Source organism: Chiloscyllium plagiosum, chromosome 32, assembly GCF_004010195.1.
Source record: "Chiloscyllium plagiosum isolate BGI_BamShark_2017 chromosome 32, ASM401019v2, whole genome shotgun sequence".
Taxonomy (NCBI): domain Eukaryota; kingdom Metazoa; phylum Chordata; class Chondrichthyes; order Orectolobiformes; family Hemiscylliidae; genus Chiloscyllium; species Chiloscyllium plagiosum.
The window spans coordinates 35,586,654-35,608,292 of record NC_057741.1 but is presented as its reverse complement, the minus strand read 5'-3'; the positions used below and the strand labels follow the sequence as shown (position 1 = coordinate 35,608,292).

The window sequence follows — 21,639 nt, the reverse complement described above, 5'->3', positions numbered from 1 at the left end:
CGAACACCATGTGCCCTCACCTTGCTCAGCAGCCTCCCGTGTGGCACCTTATCAAAGGCCTTTTGGAAGTCTAGGTAGACCACATCCACTGGGTTTCCCCGGTCTAACCTATTTGTCACTTCTTCAAAGAACTCCAACAGGTTTGTCAGGCACGGCCTCCCCTTACTAAATCCATGTTGATTTGTTCTAATCTGACCTTGCTCTTCCAAGAATTTAGAAACCTCGTCCTTAATGATGGATTCTAGAATTTTACCAACAACTGAGTTTAGGCTAATTGGCCTATAATTTTCCATCTTTTGTCTTGATCCTTTCTTGAACAATGGGGTTACAACAGCGATCTTCCAATCATCCGGGTCTTTCCCTGACTCCAGTGACTTTTGCAAGATCTCAACCAATGCCTCCGCTATTTCCTCAGCCACCTCCCTCAGAACTCTAGGATGTAGCCCATCGGGGCCTGGAGATTTATCAATTTTAAGACCTTTTAGCTTTTCTAGCACTTTCTCTTTTGTAATGGCAACCATACTCAACTCAGCCCCCTGACTCCCTTTAATTGTTGGGATATTACTCATGTCTTCCACTGTGAAGACTGATGCAAAGTACTTATTAAGTTCTCCTGCTATTTCCTTATCTCCCATCACTAGGCTTCCAGCATCAGTTTGAAGTGGCCCAATGTCTACTTTTGCCTGTCGTTCCCACAAACTCCTGCCACTTTTGCTCGACTGTCTTCCCCGCTAGGCTCTGCTTCCAGTCTATTTTCGTCAGTTCCTCTCTCATGCCCTCATAATTACTTTTATTTAACTGTAACACTATTACATCTGATTTTGCCTTCTCTCTTTCAAACTCAGACTGAACTCTACCATATTATGATTGCTGCTTCCTAAGTGTTCCCTTACTTTAAGATTTTTTATAAAGTCTGGTTCATTACATAGCTCTAGGTCCAGAATAGCCTGCTCCCTTGTGGGCTCCATCACAAGCTGTTCCAAATTTACCACTATCTAAGGTTTTGCTTCTTTTTTTCGGGAGGGTGGGCGTCATTGGCCCATCAGTTCCTGCCCTTGGAGGAGGCGGTGATGAGACGCCTTCTTGAACTGCTGCAGTCCTTCGGGGTGTAGGGCCACCAGGGGTTTGCCCCAGTGAAGAAATACCCATTTAGTTTAAAGTCAGGATAGGGTATGACTTGGATTGGAAATTGTAGATGGTGGTGTATCAGTGGATTTATTGTCTTTGTCCTTCCAGATGGGAGGGATTGTGGGTTTATTAGCTTGGCAAATTGAAGCTTCTCTCCTTCTCCACTGTTACTCTCTCTCCTCCATATCTATCCTACTTTCCTTCCCTTTTACCCTTCAGTCAATCCATCCTTCACTGCTGTTTCTCTTTCTCCTCCACTTGTGTCTCACTTTTCTCATTAACTTCTGTCACTCACTAACTACCCCTTTGTTTTCAGCTCCTCCTCTTCACTCTTACCATAGTCTTTCCCTTCTCTCTAACCTTTTGCTATAAATTTTGTGTCTTATGGTCTTGCTCCACAACCACCTGATAAAGAAGCAGTGCTCAGAAAGCTAGTGCTTCCAAATAAACTGGTGTCGTGTGATTTTTAACTTTGTCCATCCCAATCCAACACTGGCTCCTCTAAATCATGAACTCCTCTCATCATTCGCCTTGTTTTTCATCTCTTTCTTTTCTCATACTTCATATCTTTCTGACCCTTTCTCTACACTCTATTTCCCTGCCACATGAGAACTAGCATTCTGGAGACAGTAATAGAGTCACAGAGATCTATAGCACAGAAAAATGCCATTCGGCCTATTGGGTCAGAAGCAACCACATGGGGGAGTCACACAGATTTCTAAATGGTCCTGAAGTAGACCATCAGCAGAGTACGTGGAACCTTGGCAGGGAGCTTCTATTGACGATTGACAGAAACTGCATGTCCAGAGTCGAAAAGTGTGTCATTGGAAAAGCAGCATCCGAGGAGAAGGAGAGTTGACGTAATGGGCATAAGCCCTTCGTCAGGAATGTGGGGGGTGAAGGAGACTGAGAGATTAATAGGAGGGTGGGGGTGGTGGGAGGGAGGTGGGAAAGTGACTGGTGGATGCAGGTGGGAGGTAATTTGTAATAGGTCAGTGGGGAGGGTGGAGCAGATAGATGGGAAGGAAGATGAACAGGTAGGACAGTTCAAGAAGGCAGTGCCAAATTTGAGGGTTGGATCTGGAATGAAGTGGAGGGAGGGGAGATGAGGAAACTAGTGAAATTGATGTTGATTTCATGTGGTTGGTGGGTCCCGAGGTGGAAGATGAGGTGTTCTTTCTCCAATCAGCAGCTGGCTTGGATTTGGAGGTGGAGGCAGCCCAGGACTTGCATGTCTTTGGGGGAATGTGAGGGGGAGTTGAAGTGGTTGGTCACAGGGCGGTGGGATTGGTTGGTGAATGTGAGCAGAGATGTTCCTTTAACCATTCCATGAGTTGGCATTCTGTCTCCTAGATGCAGAGGAGACCACGTCGGGAGCAACGGACTGATCTCTCAGCAGCCTTCCCCCTCTGCATTCCCGATGAAGGGTTTATACGAGAAACATCGACTCTCCTGTTCCTCGGATGCTGCCTGACCTGCTGTGCTTTCCCAGTACCACACTTTACAACTCTGACTCTCCAACATCTGCAGTCCTCTCTTTCTCATAGAAACTGCACATTCACCCATGGGTAATGGAGTCTCATTGTCAATTGTACCAAAATTACAAGTGCCTGCTCTACCATTCAATAGGGCCATGGCTAATCTGGTTGTAAAGTTAACTTCTGGATTAGTGGTGCTGGAAAAGCACAACAGTTCAGGGCTGATGAAGGGCTTTTGCCCGAAACGTCAATTTTACTGCTCCTCGGATGCTGCCTGAACTGCTGTGCTTTTCCAGCACCACTAATCCAGAATCTGGTTTCCAGCATCCGCAGTCATTGTTTTTACCTTGTAAACTTAACTCCACTTTCCTGCCTGACACCCTCTTGATTCCCTTGTCAATCAAAAATCTGTCTAACTCAACCTTGAACACATTCAGTGTCCTATCCTCCAATGCCCCCTGTGCAAGACGAGCCTAATGTCCTACTCCTGTTCCTAATTTCTTGTAGTTGTACCATCCTAACCTACCTTGAGCTCCCTCAGGCAAATATGCCCTTCTCATCCATTTATCCTTGCCCTTCACACCTTTGTGCTCCTCTATAAAATCCTCCCTAAGCTATCCCTGTTCCATGGAGAACCATCCCAGCCTTGACATTCTATCCTTCGGCTGCAATTTTTCAGTCCTGACGACATCCTTGTAAATCTCCTCTGCACCTGCTCTAGTACGATTACATAATTACCTCACAACAGAAAGGATGCAATGATATGACCAGAACTGCACCGATTACTCTCCTTGTGGCTAAACTAGGGTTTCTACAGTTCCCTGGGAATCTGTTGCCATTGTCCTTCTAGTTGGAAGATTTCAAAGATGCTGAGGAGCCTCAGTGAATTTCTGCAGTGCATCTTGTAAATGATACACACTGCTGACTCGAGGCATTGGTGGTGGAAGGAGTGGATGCTTGTGGATGTGATACCAATCAGGCAGGCTGCTTTGTCCAGGATGGTGTCAAGCTTCTTGAGTGTTGTTGACGTTGCACAGGCAAGTGGGGAGTGTTCCATCACACTTCTGACCTGTGTTTTACAGAAAGTAGACAGGCTTTAAGGACTCACAAATGAGTTACTCACTCTGGCCTGACCAGAGGCTGATTCCTAGCTTCTGACCTCTCTCATAGCCACCATTTTTATGTAGCTAGCGCATTGTCTGGCAAAATCTATTTATCTCAAATTTAAAGTTATAAATGGAGCTTACATTAGCTGTTCTTTGCAGGAGAGAATTCCACATGCTACCAGTTGTTCTGTGAACTTCTGGTTCCTAACTTCTCGAGATGACATGGTTTTGATTGTAAGAGCCCACCTCCTTATTCTAGACTTGCCCACCGGTGGGAAATATTTCTCTGTAACAACTGCAGCAATTCCTTTCAAAATCTGAAAACTTCAAACAAATCACCAGCCACAACCCCCCGCCCCCCACCCATTTGTATTTCAGAGAACACAAAGCCTATTTTGTGTAATCTCTTCTCATAATTGACCCCTTACAGCCCTGGTAATATTCAAATGAATTTGCACTGTGGTGTTTCCAAGGTGTGTCAGAATACATCTGAGCAGATTGATTCAAAACCTCTACACACAGAGTCGGCTTCTAGTCGGGACAGATGTCTTGAAGTTTATTCACAACATTAACAATTTATATGTCTACAACACCACAGATTTACACAAATAAGCTGGCACACAGCTAACTGACTGAATGCAATTTACTGACGCTAGGACACAGGAGGAAGAACTGAAGGTAAGACCTGTCTATTATGCAACTGCTTAAGAAAGCAATAACCTAGTGGCATTATTACTAGACAATTAATCCAGACACTCAAGTTATGTTCAGGTGACCTGGGTTCAAATCCCACCGTTAGAGATGGTAGTTTTTTTAATATAATTTATTCACAGCATCACTGGCTAGGTGAGCATCTATTGCCCATCCCTAATTGTTAAGAGTAAACCACATTGCTGTGGGTCTGGAGTCAGAATTTAATTCAATTCATGTAGAGCAGAATTTAATTCAATTTTTTAAAAAGTCTGGAATTAAGAATCTACTGATGACCATGAAACCAATATTAATTGTCAAACGAAAACCACCCGGTTCACAAATCCCTTTTGAGGATGGGAATCGACCATCCTCACTTGTGACTCCAGACCCACAGCAATGTGGCTGACCCTTAACTGAGGGAATTAGGAATGGGCAATCAATGCTGGCCAAGCCAGTGATGCCCACATCCTGTGAATTAATTAAAAGGAAAATGTCTTATAAGCACCAGACTGTCTGGACTGGAATCTATGCCCTAATACATCAGGCTGTTCCCCATAATGAAGCTCCCACCCTGTAATAGCCTGCAATAAAGCCAGACCCAGTCCAAAACCTAAGGCAGGAATATATAAGGAATAGGAAACTGAAATCAGACAAGATCCTTGAGGAATAACAAAGGAAGCTAGAAAGAACGTACACAAGGAATCAGGAGAACTAAAAGGGGCCATGAAGTGTCCTTGACAAGTAAGATTAAGGAGAATCCCAAGGCATTTTGTACATTTTTAGGAACAAGAGGGATCTTGGGGTTCCTGAAAGTGGTACAACAAGCAGATGAGGTGGTAATGAAGGCGTACAGCATGCTTACCTTCATCAGCCGGGACACTGAGTATAAAAGTTGGCAAGTCACTTTGCAGTTGTATGGAACTTCAGTTAAGCTACATTATGGAGCAGTGCGTGCAGTTCTTGTCACCACACTATAGGAGGGATGTGGAGGAGGTGCAGAAGAGGTTTACTGAGATTCTTTTTTACCCACTCACAGAATGAGGGCATCATTGGTTAGGCTGGCATTTATTGCCCAGAGAGCAGTTAAGAGTCAACCACATTGCTGTGGGCCTGGAGATAGCAGTAAGCCAGACCAGGTAAGATTAGTAATTTCCTTTCCTAAAGGGATTTAGTGATCCGACAATAGTTTCATGTTCAGCATTAGACTCTTAACTCCAGATTTTTATTGAATTCAAACTCCACTATCTGCTGTGGCAGGATTTGAACCTGGGTTGCCAGAATATTATCGGGGTGTCTGGATTAACAGTCCAGCAATAATACCAATAGGCCATTGCCTTCCCTTGTTTGAAGTGTATTAACTAAAAGGAGAAAGTGGACAAACTTGAATTAGTTTTGCCAGAGCATCGGAGGCTGAGGGGTGACCTGATAGAAATCTATAAAATTACGTGAGTTGTAGATAGTGTTGATAGTCAGAATCTCTCTCTCTCAGGATGGAAATGTGCTGGGCAAGTTGTCGGAGGGAATCCTGAGGAACAGGATTTACATCAATTTGGAAAGGCGAGAATTGATCTGGGATAGTTAACATGACATTGTGTGTGGGAAATCATGTCTCACTAGCTTGTTTAAATTTTTTTGAACAAGTAACAAACAGGATTGATGAAGGCAGAGCAGTGGACTGGAGTAAGTTGTTCAACAAGGTTCCTTATGGTAGACTGGCTGGCAAGGTCAGATCATATGGAATACAGAGAGTAGTAACCATTTGGATACAGAACTGGCCTGAAGGTAGAAGACAGATTGGTGCTGGAGAGTTGCTTTTCAGACTGCAGGCTTGTGACTAGTGATGTACCATATGACCCAGTGCCTGGGTCCGCTGCTTTTTGTCATTTATATAAATGATTTTGATGTGAACGTAGGAGGTATAGTTAGTAAGTTTGCAGATGACACCAAAACTGGAAGTGTGGTGGACAGCGAGGCAAGTTACCTCAGAGTACAATGGGATTTTGATCAGATGGGCCGAGGAGTGACAGATGGAGTTTAATTTATATAAATGTGAGGTGCTGCATTTTGGAAAGGCAAATCAGGGCAGGACTTATACACTTAATGGTAATATTGTGGAGAGTGTTGCTGAACAAAGAAACATTGGAATGCAGGTTCATAGTTCGTTGAAAGTGGAGTCACAGCTGAATAGGATAGTGAAGAAGGCTTCTGGTATGCTTTCCTTTATTGGTCAGAGTATTGAGTACAGGAGTTGGGAGGTCACATTGCAGCTGTACAGGACATTGTTTAGGCCACCTTTGGAATACCGTGTGCAATTCTGCTCTCCCTGCTACAGGAGAAATGTTGTGAAACTTGAAAAGGTTCAGAAAAGATTGACAAGGATGTTGCCATGGTTGGAGGGTTTGAACTATAGGGAGAGGCTGAATAGGCTGAGGTTGTTTTCCTTGGAGCGTTGGAGACTGAGGGGAGACCTTGTAGAGGTTTATCAAATCATGAGGGGCATGGATAGGATGAGTAGACAAGGTATTTTTCCCGGGAAGGGGGAGTCAAAAACTAGGGGGTATAGGTTTAAAATGAGCGGGGAAAGATTTAAATGGGATCTAAGGGGCAAAGTTTTCATGCAGAGGGTGGTGCGTGTATGGAATGAGCTGTCAGAGGAAGTGGTGGAGGCTGGTACAATTGCAACATTTGAAAGTGGATGGGTACATGAATAGAAAGGATTTAGACAGATATGGGCCAAATGCTGGCAAATGGGACGAGATTGATTTAGGATATCTGGTCGGCATGGACAAGTTGACCAAATAGACTGTTTCTGTGCTGTATATCTCTATGACTCCACAACTAGGGGGCATAGGTTTAAGGTGAGAAGGGGAAAGTCTAAGGGAGATGTGCAAGGCAAGTCTTTTTATACAGAGGGTGGTAGGTGCCTGGAACTCTGCCAGTGGAGGTGGCAGAAGTAGATATGACAGCAAAGCTTGAGAGACACATGAATCAGCAGGGAATACAGGGGTATGAACCATGTGCAAGCAAATGGGACTAGTTTAGAATGGCACCATAGTCAGCACAGGTATGATGGGCTGAAGGGCCTGTTCCTGTGCTGTAGTGTTCTGTGTTGGTGAAAATCTGAAGTCTATCTCTTACTGCATGACTAAGAAACTCCTTCAAGCTGTGGGAAAAAAAAGTCTGATGCATTAGTTTGACTGTCACAGATGCTGAGTTTCTCCAGCATTCTCTGTGTTTATTTCAGATATCCAGCAGCTGCCTTTGTTGACATTCTACTGGCGAGTTCTCATGATTGCTCGAGGCTTCCTCTGTTGTATATTATGCAGTAAAGTGAGACTGATTGTGTTGGGACAGAAGTGAAAAAAGGCATGGCTGGGATAACTAACTGGGAGAAAATAGGTAAACAATGAAAGGGAGAGCGAGGATGAATTTCCAAACGAAATGATATATAGAATACAAACAGCCCTCATAATGAGCAGATATGGAAATGTGTTGCTGGAAAAGCGCAGCAGGTCAGGCAGCATCTAGGGAACAGGAGAATCGACGTTTCGGGCATTAGCCCTAATGCCCGAAACGTCGATTCTCCTGTTCCCTAGATGCTGCCTGACCTGCTGCGCTTTTCCAGCAACACATTTCCATCTCTGATCTCCAGCATCTGCAGACCTCACTTTCTCCTCATAATGAGCAGTCAAGCTGCTCTTTTGGAAAAGGTTTGGACCGGAACCCGCACCTCTAAGTGGCTGTCAGAGACTGCACAATCCAGTAAAAGTGCCGGATTCAAACAAAAACAGAAATTGTTGGAGAAACTCATTGTGGGTCTGGCAGCATCTGTGGAGAGAGAGAGAGAGAAAAAGAGAATTACGTTTCAAGTCCAGTGACCCTTCTTCAGAAGTGTCTGACTGCTAACCTGAACTCTTTCTGTGCTTTTAGGAACAGCCCTGCATTCTGAAATAAATTTCGTCAGTTCTAATATTCTGCAATATTATCAAGTAGATTAGATTAGACTCCCCACAGTGTGGAAACAGGCCCTTCAGCCCCACAAGTCCACACTGACTCTCCGAAGAGTAACCCACTGACTAATGCACCTAACACTATGGACAATTTAGCATGGCCAATTCACCTGACCTGCACATCTTTAGATTGTGGGAGGAAACCGGAGCACCCGGAGGAAACCCACGCAGACACAGGGAGAATGTGCAAACTCCACACAGACAGTCACCCGAGGCTGGAATCAAACCTGGGACCCTGGCGCTGTGAGGCAGCAGAGCTAACCACTGAGCCACCGTATCACCCCTATTCCTTCTATTCGGGGTAAAGGGTATTTTACCATAAATTGTTTTAATTCACCTGTACTTTTGGGTGTGACTTTAATGTAGTTCCATGGCGAAAAGGGTGGTGCTGGAAAAGCACAGCAGGTCAGGCAGCAGCTGAGGAGCAGGAGAATTGAAGTTTCCAGCATAAGCATGATTCGTGATGAAGGGCTTACGCCCGAAACGTAGACTCGCCTGCTCCTCAGATGCTGCCTGACCTGCTGTGTTTTTCCAGCACCACACTCTTCGACCCAGATTCTAATAATTGCCAAGATTACCTGGCACAAAAGTATTCTCTTATCAGTGACGGCAAATTTTTTAAAAATGTTTTAAGTAGTTAAGTCGATAAATTGATAGCTTTGTGATTTGATGATTGATTTTATTCACATGCACCTAAGTACAGTGAAAAGCTTTGTTTTGCAAGCAATGCTAGGATCTTCAGAGGTGCTGACTGCTCTGTCAGTGACCAAACCAAGGATCACTGTCTGAGGACTCCTCTACTGAAGGATTCAAAAAGACTTCTACATTGCTAAAGCCAACATTTTGAAGGTCCCACAAGCTTCTTTGATCCCTTCTAGATTATAATCGCAAACCTCAAGTGGGAACAGCATGAATGATTGTTATCTTGGAAGTAATTTTTTTTAACCTCATAGAATCCGTACAATATGGAAACAGACCATTAGGCCCAACAAGTCCACACTGACCCTTCAAAGAGTATCCCACCCAGACCCATTCCCCTGCTATTTTACATTTCCCCTGACTAACGCACCTAACCTACACATCCCTGAACACAATGGACAATTTAGCATGACCAATTCACCCAGCCTGCACATCTTTGGACTGCGGGAAGAAACCGGAGCACCTGGAGGAAACCCACGCAGGCACGGGGAGAATGAGCAAACTCCACACAGCCACCCAAGTCTGGAGTCAAACCTGGGTCCCTGGTATAGGAGTAGTGTGAGGCAGCAGTGCTAACCACTGAGCCACCATGCCACCCCCACTGTGCAGTCCATTCCACACACGGTCTTTCTATTTTAGTCCTTATGCTTCACACAAGCCTCCTCCCATCTCATTTTATCTCACACGATCAACATAAGCTTCTATGTGTTCCTCCCTCATAAAGTTAACCATTAGTCCCTGTAATATCGCTATGCCATTTAACTTAACCACTTATCTTGGCAACGAGCTTCACATTATTATTACTCTCTGGGTAAGGGAAGTTTCATCAATTCCCTTTGTGATATAACAATGGCAATCTAATATTATGACTTCTCATTATTGTCTCCCAAGTGGATTTTTTTTGTGTCTGCTGTGCCTGTCACAGTTTTAAAGATCTCTGTCAGGTCACCCACTTACTCATCCCATCTTTAGAGAAAAGAGTCTCCACTTGTTCATGTTTTCCTGATAGCCATACAAAACCCGTTATGGTACATATGTAGGCCATTCTGCCCACCATGTCAGCTCCGTCTCCCTGAATTTTGTTAAGGCAAACCAGGGTGGGACCTATACAGTTAATGGTAGGGTTCTGAGGGATGTTAAAAAAGACGGTGACCTGGGGTGCAGGTGTATAGTTCCTCGAAAGTGGAGTTGCAAGCAGGCAGGGTGATGAAGGAGAAGTTGGTGTGCTTGCCTTCACTGGTCAGAGCATTGAGTATAGGAGTTGGGAGGTCATGTTACAACTGTGCAGGACATTGTTGAGGCCACTTTTGGAATACTGCATACAATTCTGGTCTCCCTTCTACAGGAAGGATGTTGCTAAATTTGTGAAAAGATTGACAAGGATGTTGCCAGAGTTGGAGGGTTTGAGCTGTAGGGAGAGGCTGAATTGACTGAGGCTATTTTACCCTGGAACATCAGAGGCTGAGGGATGACCTTATAGAGGTTTATAAAATCATGAGGGGCATGGAGAGGGTAAATAGACAAGGTCTTTTCCTAGGGTGGGGTGGGGGAGTCCAAAACTAGAGGGCATAGGTTTAGGGTGAGAGGTGTAATATTTAAAAGGGACCTGAGAGCCAACTTTTGCATGAAGAGGGTGATGCGTGTATGGAATGAGCTGCCAGAGGAAGTGGCAGAGTTGGGTACAATTACAACATTTAAGAGGCATTTATGAGATTTAAGGGATATGGGCCAAATACTGGCAAATGGGACTAGGCCACGTTGGGATGTCTGGTCAGCATGGATGAGTTGGACTGTAGGGTCTGTTTCCATGCTGTAAGACTTCATGACTCTATATTTCAATAAAATCATCTTTCATCCTTTTGATTTCCAATGAATATAAATCCACTCTGTGTAACCTTCCCTCATACAATTAGCCCTTCATCCGAAGAATGGACATTCTCCATACTGCTCCGAGTACAGTTATGTCTGAAAATAGCCAGTAGCCTGGTGGTATTATCGCTAGATCATTAATTCAGAGACTAAGGTAATGTTCTGTTGGACCTGGGTTCAAATCTCACCATGACAAATGGTGGCATTTGAATTCAGTAATAATCTGGAAATAAGAGCCTAATGATGACCATGAAACCATTGTTGATTGTTGGGAAAACCCATCTGGTTCACTAATGCCCTTCAAGGAAGGAAATCTGTACCTGGCCTGGCCCATTTGTGACTCCAATACCACAGCAACGTGGCTGACTCTTAATTATCCTCTGAGCAATTAGGATTGGGCAATAAATCCCTAGTCAGGAATGTCCACATCCCATGAATGAATTTTTAAAAAGCATTGGTTCTCAAGCCATTGAATCTTTGTTTGGCTGTACCTACTCATTCAACATAAAACCCTCCAACAACTCATTCAAGTTGCAGTTTTTCATGTGGGAGACTTGACAACCTATATCGGCAAGCCGCTATTTTACAGTGAGAAACTTATAGCCGAGCCCACTCCTACCCTTTGCCAATATCTAAATAAGTAGAGGGTACAGAATAGAATCAGGAATGGAACAACAATCCAGTTTTCCTCTGCACCTCATGGTTGGATGATTGTAGCTAACAATCCACATTGATTTCACTGATTTGGCATAATGGGAACATCCAAGGTTGGAGTTCATAATCTATGCTGACATTTTAGTGCTGTGCGGAAGGAGTGCAGCACTGTCAAAGATGTTGATGGAATATTAAAGTGAAATCCCCTCCCAAGCAGACAAAAACAAGCCCAACACACCAGTCATAGAGATGTACAACATGGAAACAGATCCTTCTGTCTAACCCATCCATGTCAACCAGGTATCCAAATTTAATCTAGTCTCATTTGCCAGCCTTTGGCCCATATCGCTCTAAATCCTTCCTATCCATATACCCATCCACATGCCTTATAAATGTTGCAATGATATTAGTCTCCACCACTTCCTCTGGCAGCTCATTCCATACACGCACCACCCTCTGCATGAAAAAGTTGTCCTTTAGGTCCCTTTTACCCTCTCACCTTAAACCTATGCCCTCTAATTTTGGACTCCCCTAACTGGGGAAAAGATCTTGTCTATTTACCCTATCCATGTCCCTCGTGATTTCATAAACTTCTATAAAGTCACCCCGCAACCCCTGATGCTCCCTATACCTCAAAACCTCCAATACTGGCAACATATTTGTAAATCTTTTCTGAATCATTTCAAATTTCTCAACGTCCTTTCTATAGCAGGGAAGATCAGAATTGAATGCAGTCAAAGAAGATAGGGTGTATTCCCTAAATTCCTGGCAAATACTTATCCCTCAGGAAACACTTAAAACAGATTATCTCATTACCATTTATCTCACTGCTGTTTGTGGGAGCCTGTAGTTCATCAAAATTGTCTGCGATATGTTCTAAGTTTTAACAGTGACTACACTTTTAAAGTACTGAATTAGCATTAGGCACTTAGGGATGCACAAGATGATGAAAGATAATTTATAAATGCAAGTCTATCTTTTTTGTTAATTGAGATAATACTTGTGCAAAAGACATTTAACCAAATTCAAGTTTGATCATTACATTCCTGGGTCTCACTATCACTCCAGTGAACATAAGGGAGTACATATTCACCTCTGTAAAAGTAAACGCACAAACCATTTATGGAAAAGTCTGTCACCACTGAAGCTGAGAAGTTACCTACAGCAACCATGGATTTGTAACAGTCGCCATTTCTGTCTGATTTTCATTAGAATGTAGTCTAACATGATCACATATCCCATCCAATGAATGTATGCATTCACAGGATCCAACAATCCCATTATAGAAGAGACATTTCATAAGTAGTCTGTTCACAACCTCAGAACTCTAAAGCCACTGAGATACTTTTAACCATGTAATGTAGGCCTCCCCTCCACTCAACTTCATTCCCCACCCCCAGCAGCTAGTTTGAACCCCCCAAGCTCCCCGAAACAACTGCTGCTTTTGTTTGGCACAAACTCAATGGGCTCAATCGCCTCTTTCTATACAGAACCATTTCGTAATTCTATGTGAGGTAAAGGATAAATATTGGTCCAAACACTTGGGAGGGCTCCTCACCTCTTTGTCAAAATAGTTCCACTGCGTCATTTTAACATTCCCTTGAGAGGGCAGATTGGGTTTCAGTTTTACATCTCATTCAAAGTACAGCACCTTCTACTGGGCAGCACTCCCTCCCTGGATTCTGGTGCAAGTTTCCGTGAATAATTTGATCTCACAACCTTCTGACTTAGAAACAAAACTGCAAACAGCAAACCCCTGGCTGGGATCTGAAATAGTGCAAAGGGATATTTTGTAGACACCTGAGAGGGCAGACAGGATACTTAGTTTAATCCCTCATCCCTGAAAAGGTTATAATCTTTCATGCTACAATAAATATTAAGGGTTTTCTCATTAACATAGCAACATTGTGCACAACAGCTTCTTCAGAATTGCAAGGGTTGCATACATTTTTATTCCAGACAGGTCACAAAATAAAATTCACAATCAATGATTTTGACACCATCAAATTAATTGAGGTTGTACTATTACATGGATTCTGTGCTAATACTTAAACTACTGAGAGCAAACATGCAGTGTTACCAAATAATTTGATAGTACAGTAAAACTTAATTTTTTTATAAAGTATAATCTCAATTTCTACACATTATAAAATAAATGCTAATCACTGTAACCATGACTGCTGTTTCGGTCTAGTCCGAACCAGACTTTAGCCAACAATAATAATGTCATTGCCAACATAACTATTTATATCCAGCACCTAGGAACTGGCTTGCAAAGGCTAAACTTCATAAAAATCAGATTGGAAATAAAGAAAAGTAGTTAAAATCAGATTTTACTACCTCATTAGCTAAAACATAAGTAAGAAACATCATGCATTTATATTGCACCTTATCTTGTGCCTACATTGAGAAACAGTGAGAACCCATTTCAAATGTTTTCAGTCAGATTTCAACTAGAGGGCAAAATATTTTTATAACTTCACGTGAATTTTTTTTATGATGACCAAACATTGAGATACCTATTTTTACACTTGTACAACCAATACATTATATTTCACAGAGATGTTTTTTTTCTTTATAGACAGCATGTGATAATCAGTTCAAACTGCCCTGTGGCGACCGGCTGCCTTTTAAAAAAAAATTCTTTCCAGAATCCTCATGCAAAATTCCTGCACTAATCAGAATTGGGGCTTATGTTTCAGAGTCTAAATATTTGCAGGCTCAATGCATCATTCCTCACTCTCCTTACCTTACTGTAAAGTGCTTCGGGATTTCCAGAAGTTGAAAAGGACACCATATCGAATGAAGTCTTATTTTTTAACTATTCCTCTTATACTCCCATCTCCAATCTCATCCACTCTGTTGCATCACCTGGTATAGATTGCTAATTACCAGTATAAATGCATTTACTTCCTCAGCAACCATCATGTGGTAGCTCATATTTTGTTCTTGAATAATTATATTTTTTATTACCATCTGCCCCCATCCCCCACTGACCAACCACCTTTCCTCTCCCCCGCCCCCATCCCCAGCAAAGGTTGAGTCAACTTCACTGTAGCAATCTGGTCAGAGATGACCATTTCAATATTTCAACAGGTATGCTGATTGGCAGTGAGACACAAAATTTAATTTGTTGACTTCAATCATACATGTCAGGTACATGGGCAGAAACTATTTCAGATTTTCTTTGGTCTTTGAGTGTCACTGACAAGGTCAGCACTTGTTGGCTAACACTAATTTACCTTGAACAGAGTGGCTTACTAGACTGTTTCAAAGCACTGTTAAGTGTGAACCCCATCATTGTGTGTCTGGAGTCACATGTTAAGGTAAGGACAGCAGCTTTTTTTCATTAAAGGACATTAGGAAACCTTTAGTTTTCTTTAAACACCAATGAACAATGATTACAAATACAGAAATTGCTGGAAAAGCTCAGTAAGGCTGGCAGCATCTGTGGAGAGAAATCAGAGTTACTATTTTAGGTCCAGTGTCTCTTTTTCAGACCAACTGAACTTTCCCAACATTTTGTGGCTTTGTTTCTGATTTCCAGCATCTGCAGGTCTTTCAATTTTTATGAACAATGATTACATTAAACCAACTTTCTTGTTCAATTCCAGATTCTTAATGGATTCAAATTTCACCATCTTCCATGTCCCAAGAACATTAGCCTGAGGTTCTGGATTACGTTAGTATAGTGACATTATCAGAATGATATCTCTTCCGCAACAATCATACTTGTTCACCTCCCTCCAGATAACTACTGGTATCACTCTAATCAGTAGCCTTAAGCAAAAATAATAACAATTTAGTTAAATATTTGTTTCCCTCCTGTATTACACAAAGTACTGGCAATAGCCCAGCTTGTAACTATTTATGGAAATTAGGAGTTGCAATATAAGTACAGAAAGGATGTGATTGAACAGTAAAAGAAAACACATTAAAAAGGATCAGCAACAAACAGGGGAATCAGACATCAAGTACAACCCATGGTTACAAAAATGCCTCATAACAGGAAACAAATGTTTGGAGATTGACTCTAAATGTGGTATTTGGTCCCATTTTAATAAAAGGTACTCTGATACAATACAACAGTTGACAAACTATGCAGTATACATTGCGAAATATCAACTCAGCCTGAGCAATCTTAAATAAATCGACCTTGAGAGAATTAGCAAACAAAAGTTGCTAATGTGTATTTGAAAATGAAATTCATTCTGAACATAGGCCATTTCTCTAAAGGGACAGTCTTGCGAACAATCATTCAAAAAAAATCTGAATCAGGAAAGCAAGGACATTTTTAGTGGAAAAAGAAAATTGAACTCTTACATTCAAACCTAATTCACCTTTCTGCACTCATCTAAAGCCAGATATGATAGGGGTATTTGAGAGACTTTTAGATAAGCACATGAATATGCAGGAAATTGAGGGATATTGACCAAGTGCAGGCAGAAGGGATGAGTTTAATTTGGCGTCATGTTCGGATCAACATCGTGGACCAACTGGCCCGTTCCTCTGCTGTTCTCCTCACTTATCATGGTAATTTATGTGCAATTTTTACATGAAACTAGCATGAACTTTATCTTTAAGTTTTGGGTGCCTGATTTACCCAGAATACATCAAGCTGGACTATACGGCATTCACAATGGCAGAAAATGATTTAAGAAAGTAACTATGGAACAATTAGACTCATATCTCTCCGAAATAAGTTACTCGAGCCGACAAAGTGGAATAAGATTAGTGAATGTACGAAAGGTGTGACTAACAGAGTTAGTCAACACAGATCGCAAGGAAATGTCAATTTTGATTAATTGAACTATGCATTGAGACAAATAGAATGCAATGCATACAGCATATTTGTGCATTCCAAAAAAAATCTTGAGGGTAAAAGATATGCCTTTCCTATGGAATTTTCCATTTCCAATTCAATTATTTGAAGTAATAACTTTTCATAAGTGTATCTGTAAGACAATGGCAAAAATTAAGTTCAGGATTCTCTTACTTTCATTACATATACAGTATCATATTTTCAATAAATTAATATGTCGCAATGCAGCACATTTCTCTGTCAGTGTCCCGATTTCAGATGAAAGCTTTGTCTGTCTTCTCAGGTGGAAGTAAAATATCCCACTACACTGGGGGAAAGCTCCCCATGGGACCTTTTACAGCCAGCTAAGAAGATGAATGGAATTGACTGTAGATGGATATCTTTAAAAATACAATCAGAAAATGACTGGTATTCATGAATTACCAGGATAAGAAGCACTCAAAAAAGACACAGTGGCTGTGAATGGTAAACCACTTTAAATTGCAGTCCTCGAGTGTTTGTGTAATTCCACACAACTCAGTCTTCATCAATCAATGGATGACCAGCGTGTATCTGGGACACCCAGTTATTTCCCATTCTTTGTAAAAAGAAAATCCAAAGCATTGTCACTTTTTTTTTGAACAGCATGTACTCTGGATATTGTAGGCAATGGCTCATTCACACTATATTTGTTCTTTTCAATCACTTCCAACTATTGCACTCTTTTAACGGATAAGAAACTATCCGACATTTAAAATATTTTAATTATCAATTAACCTGTTTTACTATCCACACTGGAGTTTTACTGATATTGTATCTAGTTGTAGTGAAAATAAGTACAACTTTGTTCACTGGACAGGCAAGACATGAGTTGAAAATGGAAATGTAGTGGTTTTGGCTGCTACATCGCAGTCAACATAAACCATTTCAACAAGTGTATTATTTAATCCTGACTTTTGAATTATTACAACAGTATGCCAAACAAAGTTAGACAGTTCTTGTTTTATGAATAAATGCAACAAAAATCCAATCATATTCCACTATTCGAAGTGAAAAAACACAAATAGTTTATTTTCTTCTGAGAGGGTTTAGATGAATACGTTGTTGATGAATGGAAGGAGCAGGATGTTGGGTGACAGAAGAAATTTCTTGGACTTTTCTCCAACTGAGCTGTTCAGTCACGTTGGGTTTTTTTTGACATAGTGGTTCTGACTAATCTCTCCACTTACTAAAATAAAGTATCACAGAAATTCCGAGTGTGTACAGTCACAAACATATTGAAGAGAATAAATAGCGAACGTGACTTTACTGAACAAAAAAACTCAACAAGAATTGAAAACTTCCCACTGAGTGAACTAATCTAGGTGTTCATCTTTAGATTGGACAAAGACAACAGAAAGAGTGAAAGAGTGAAATCCTTCCTGAAGACAAATTTGTCCCAAAGATAAGGTGTTGTGCAACTTGTCCTAAAAAGTCTCTGCATTTTAACATTCAAACTTAACAATATTTCCAAATTATAAATTCACAACATATTTATAATCTATTAGGTTTAAAATATATTCATAATTTGAAAGCATTCTAAATTTAACCATAGCAATGCAATCATTGTTAATCCTTTGGTAGTATTTTCTTAAAACCTCAAATGGATTTTGTGGCAATATTCTCCAGTACAGCACTTGGCAGGATCGTAGCGAACGAGCGCCTCCTTTTACTTTTTGATATGTTTGTGGGTCTCACATATACACACACATTTAAACACACACAGGTACCTTCACTGCAAACTCCTGCACTCTCCGCTTGCCCTGCTTTAATCTCTGGCAATGATCTTCAGCCGCTGCTGAATGCTTCTTTCTTGCTTTGCTCCCACTTCACACAGGAGCACTGGAGGTTGTTTGCAGTGATGGGTTAAAAGTCCCCCCCTTCCTCCTCCTTCTCCACCTCCCCCACTTTTGGCTCTCGCTCCTTCGGCGCGTCTCCAATGACTGACAGACCAGTCTCGGGCTCCGGGCTCTCAGCAGCAGCAACACTTCGGCAATCTCCGGCAATAGCAAGGCTTCGGCAATCTCCGGAGGCAATTCGTCCCCCGGACTCCTCGTTTCATCACCTACACTTCGGCAATCTCCGGCAATGGAGCTAAATTGGACCATTGTCAATGTAACCTCCCCTTCAAATAATGGCTTTTCCTACTTTGTTTTGCTCATACCCATCTACCAACTGAGTGAACTAATCTAGGTGTTCATCTTTAGATTGAGTTAAAAATCACACAACACCAGGTTATACCCACTAGGTTTATTTGAAAGCACGAGCTTTTGGAGTTCTGCTCCTTCATACTTCTAAATAGACCTGTCGGACTATAACTTGCTGTTGTGTGAATTTTCACCAACAACAGCACCTCCACATCATCTTTAGATTGGATAAAGACAACAAAAAGAGTGAAATCCTTCCTAATAACAATTTTCATACAATCTCAACAGTGTGGAAACAGACAATTTGGCCCAACAAGTCCACACTGGCCCTCTGAAGAGCATCCCACCCAGACCCATTCCCCTACCCTATTATTTTACATTACCCCTGATTAATGCACCTAACCTACACACCCCTGAACACTACGGGCAATTTAGCATGGTCCATTCACCTAACCTGCACATCTTTGGATTGTGAGGGGAAACCGGAGCACCCAGAGGAAACCCACGCAGACACAGGAAGAATGTGCAAACTCCACACAGACAGTCACCTGAGGCTGGAATTGAACCCAGGTCCCTGGTGCTGTGAGGCGGCAGTGCTAACCACTGAGCCACCATGCCACCTTTAAACTTTATCCCAAAAAAAGGTGTTGTGCAACTTGTTCTAAAATTCTCCGCATTTTAACATTCAAACTTGACCAATAGTTTGAAATTATAAATTCACAAAATATTTACAATTGATTAGGTGTAAGATATATTCATATTCTGAATGCATTCTAAACTTAACTTTTGGAATTCACTGCCACAAAAGTTTGTGGAGGCTAGGTCATTGAGTATATTTAAGATGGAGATAGAATTGTCAAAGGGATCAAGGATTACTGGGAGAAAGTGGGAAAAAGGGGTCAAAAAACTTATCAGCCATGATTGAAGGGCAGAAACAAAAAATACTGCCGCTGCTGGAATCCAAGATAGACAAGCAGGAGACAGGGAGAACACAGCAAGCCAGGCAGCATCCAAAGGTGGAGAAGTCGACATTTCAGGCTAAAGGGCAGAGCAAACACAATGGGCTGAATGGCCTAATTTCTGCTCCTATGTCTTATTTCTTAACAACAGTTGCTATCTTTGGACACACAATGACTTAAAAAAGAACAGACAGAGTAACTATATCTTTTAACTTTGTTCCGACTTCTTTCTAACTTGTTCTTAAGTTTTTGTACCTAGGTATTTGAACCTAAGATGGTGGCTTGTGTGGCAACATTGAAAATGTTGCACTGTACTCCTGTTCTGAAGTACACATGACAATAAGTTCTAAATCTAAAGATAATCTAAAGAAATCTAAAGTTTAAATGAAGGAGCAAAGATAACTTTAATGAAAATTAGGAGATCATATCAAAGTAAAGGGCCAAATGCAGGAAAATGGGATTATAACAGATGGAAGCTTGATGAATGGTGCAGACATGATGGGCGGAAGGGCCTCTTTCTGTCCTGTTAGAAACAATTGATTGAAGAGTATAAGGTGGACTGCAGCAGTTCAAGAAGGCAGCTCATCACCACCTTCTGAAGTGCAACTAGGGATAGGCAATAAACACTGGGCCAGCCAGTGACACCTACATACCTCAAATGAATTTTTAAAAAAGCAGAGAAATTGTTAGAAATAAAAGCAGAAATCACTGGTGAAACTCAGCAGATCTGGCAACACCTGTGGTGAGAAAGCACAGTTAATGTTTCAAATTCAGTGACTTTTCATCAGAACTCAAGATTCCCCTGATATTGACTGGGTGTCCTTGCCACAGTGGCCAACTGTAGATAGGCAGGAGGCTGGGTGAACACAGTAAACCAGGCTTCATCAGGAGGTGCAGAAGCCAACATTTCAGGTGTAACCCTTTTTCAGGACTGGGGGTGAGAGTAGGGGGAACTGAAGATAAAGGGGGTGGCAGGGATAGGGTGGTGAATTGGGGAAAGGTGAAGACAGTTAGAGGGTATGACCTAGTTGGTCACTGGGAGGAATGAATCCAGTTGGTGGCAGGGAGCACTGGAAGGGAGGGGGAGGGGCTGGGAAGGGAGTCAGGGGATGGAAGGAAGGTTACTTGAAATTGGAAAAGTTAATGTTGGGACCTCTGGCTGTAGAGTGCCCAGGTGGAAGATAAGGTGTTGTTCCTCCAATAGGAGCTGTGGTTTGTTTTGGCAATGAAGGAGGCCAAGGATGGTAATGTCGGAAAGGGAGTGGTTGGGGGAATTGAAATGGGCAGTGACTGGGAGGTCCCGTCAACCCCTGTGGACCCAGGTGCTATACTCGGTGAGCCATTCCCTAAGTTTACTTTCTTTTCCCCCATTGTAGAGAACCAGTTGAGCAAGTTAAAGTTCTGAAAACTCAATGTCGTCAGGATAGGTTAGTAACCAGGACAGTTTTAAACTGGGTTTCCTTCTAATTCATCCCTCCAACATCTACCATCAAATTCCTCATCAAATTCATCTGAGAAAGCAGCAATACGAGAGAACTAAGGGATAGAATTTATGACCATCTGGAAGAGCATGGCTTCATTAAGTGCAGTCAACACAGCTTTGTGAGGGGCAGGTCATGCCTCACAAACCTTATTGAGTTCTTTTGAGGATGTGACTAGAAAAGTTGATGAGGGTCGAACTGTGGATGTGGTGTATTTGGTCTTCAGCAAGGCATTTGATAAGGTTCCCCATGGTAGGCTCATTCAGAAGGTCAGGAGGAATGGGATACAGGGGAACTTAGCTGTCTGGATACAGAATTGGCTGGCCAACAGAAGACAGCGAGTGGTAGTAGAAGGAAAATATTCTGCCTGGAAGTCTGTGGTGAGTGGTGTTCCACAGGGCTCTGTCCTTGGGCCTCTATTGTTTGTAATTTTTATTAATGACTTGGATGAAGGGATTGAAGGATGGGTCAGCAAGTTTGCAGACAACACAAAGGTTGGAGGTGTCGTTGAAAGTATAGAGGGCTGTTGTAGGCTGCAGCAGGACATTAACAGGATGCAGAGATGGGCTGAAAGG

General features: G+C 42.0%; 1 protein-coding gene across 1 annotated transcript in view; it reads right to left on the bottom strand.

Annotated features, from left to right (window-relative positions):
* Positions 1–18,311, bottom strand: part of bmpr1ba (bone morphogenetic protein receptor, type IBa) — a 486,264-nt gene extending 467,953 nt beyond the window's left edge. The window contains exon 1 of the mRNA XM_043674433.1: positions 18,208–18,311. The gene's annotated coding sequence lies outside the window, so the exon portion shown is untranslated. The remainder of the gene's footprint in view (positions 1–18,207) is intronic.
* Between the last annotated feature and the right edge of the window lie 3,328 nt (positions 18,312–21,639).